The sequence below is a fragment of the Lepeophtheirus salmonis genome, chromosome 14 (assembly GCF_016086655.4).
Source record: "Lepeophtheirus salmonis chromosome 14, UVic_Lsal_1.4, whole genome shotgun sequence".
NCBI classification, from domain to species: domain Eukaryota; kingdom Metazoa; phylum Arthropoda; class Copepoda; order Siphonostomatoida; family Caligidae; genus Lepeophtheirus; species Lepeophtheirus salmonis.
The window spans coordinates 37726181-37728224 of NC_052144.2; the positions used below are offsets into that span (position 1 = coordinate 37726181).

General features: G+C 40.2%; 1 pseudogene; it reads left to right on the top strand.

Annotated features, from left to right (window-relative positions):
* Positions 1-667: 667 nt before the first annotated feature.
* Positions 668-1261, top strand: LOC121129905 (peroxiredoxin prdx-2-like; annotated as a pseudogene).
* Positions 1262-2044: the final 783 nt, after the last annotated feature.

Here is a 2044-nt window from a genome sequence, read left to right on the forward strand (position 1 = left end):
ATGGCGTCCCAGTGCTGGATGACAGTGGCATTCAGGGCTTTGTTGTTTGAATGACGGACACTGCAGGCCTTTCCTCGACATGCACCCGAAAGGTGTAGTCCAGGGGGTTGGCATCGGGGTTCAAAGGAGCCAAAAGCGTCTAAAAAGAGTTCAACAGAACTCAAAATACTCATTTAAAGAGTCTTGCAATGAAAGAGATAGGTGGCCAGTCCACCCTCAAAAAGGCTCTTTCCACCATCTTTTTTGTTATTTATCTGTACAAACTAGTATGAAATTCCAAGATGTATTGCATTGGCTTTCATGGACTTGAGGGGATTGTCATGCGATGTTTTCTTTAACTCCTTTGGGTCCAGTTTAATCTTATTGACAGATCCCCTCTTCCTCTCCAACGTTTTGGACTTGCTGACAGCGTCAATAGTGCCCCTGGAGACGGCCAACTGATTGGAGTGCAGGAATGAAAAATTGTCGAAAACGTTCTAGTGTCATTTTCTCGACTTTTAAGTAAGCTAGAGACCTCAGGTTTGTTTTGTTTTCTTACTAATTGTTTATGCTTCAACATACCAAAATATTAATTTGCTTTTTTCTCTCGACCTTCATTAATTATTGAATTAGTAAGTGTACAGCTTTCAATGGACCATCCGGTATTAATATCTGACAAAGTTACAAAATGGGTTTTCAATCAACCAATGATACTATTTCAACTCAAAACCATGGCTGTTATTAACAAAAAATTCATAGGAGTGTCATTGAAGGACCTCACTGGCTAATATGTTTCTCTATTTCTACCCCTTGGACTTTACATTTGTTAGTCCAACAGAGATCATTGCCTTCGGATATCGGCCTGAAGATTTCCGTAAAATTGGATATGAGGGCTTTACCTGCTCCACTGAATCCCATTTCATACATCTGCATTGGGTCAACACTTTTCATAAAGAGAGAGGCCATGAGGATAGAGACCTTCCTCTTACTATGGATAAGAACAATGAAATTTTTAGAGCCTATGTTGTGCTCAAGGAAGACGATGGAGTGTTTTTCAGAGGACTTTTCATCCTTGACGGCAGGAAATCAGAAACTTCGTCAAATCACCATCAATGATCGCCCAGTCGGAAGATGCGTAGAGGAAACCTTCAGATTTGTACTACCCTCCCAATAGATGGACACACACGCTGAGGTTTGCCTTGCTGGATGAAGGCCAGGAAAGAAGTTCATGTAGCCGAGCAAGAAAGGTGTCTCATAGTACCTCGCTGATACTGAACAATAAACAAACTAATACTATAAGTAGATGTTTTTCTGAGCTCACTTAATCATTAATTTATCCACCCTTAGCGGCAATTATGGATTCCAGGTGGAGAAATAATGCGTGGTACCTTTTACAGTTGTATAACTCTGCCATAGAGCCCATTGCCAGCTAACAGTGGGTTTGTGGGTATGGTTGTTTGAATGACGGACACTGTAGGCCTTTTCCTGGACATGTATCTATAAGGTGTAGTGAAGGGCTGTAGTGGGACAAAATTGTCAAAAAATGGTCAAAATACCTCAAAAGAGTCTAGCAAAGAAGAAGATAAGCTTCTTTCATTGCTGATGTAAAAGTGGCCTCTTCACAATCACAAGGAGCCTTCCACCCACTTTTTTTCATACCTCTCTGAACAGTCTAGTGTGAAAACCCCGAGATATCTTGCATAAACCATCATACATTTGAAGGGATTGGTTTGGTCGGTTTTCCTTAAACTCCTACGAGTCCAGCTTGGCTTTTGACAGAACCCCTATTCCTCTCTAATGTTTCGTACTTTTTGATGGTGTAGACGGTGGTCCTGGTGACGCCAAGCGTCAAGGAGTACGGGAATGGAAATTCATCGATCAAGTATCCTTTTCTCAAATGGTGCGTTAGTTAGAGAATTCAGGTTTGTTTTGTTTTCTAATTATATCATAATATATGAAAATATGAATTCCTTTTAATCTCTCAAACTTAATTAATTATTGAATTAGTAAGTGTTCTGATTTAAAAGGCCCACCCAGTAAGATCTCCCTAGTATTTATAAGTATT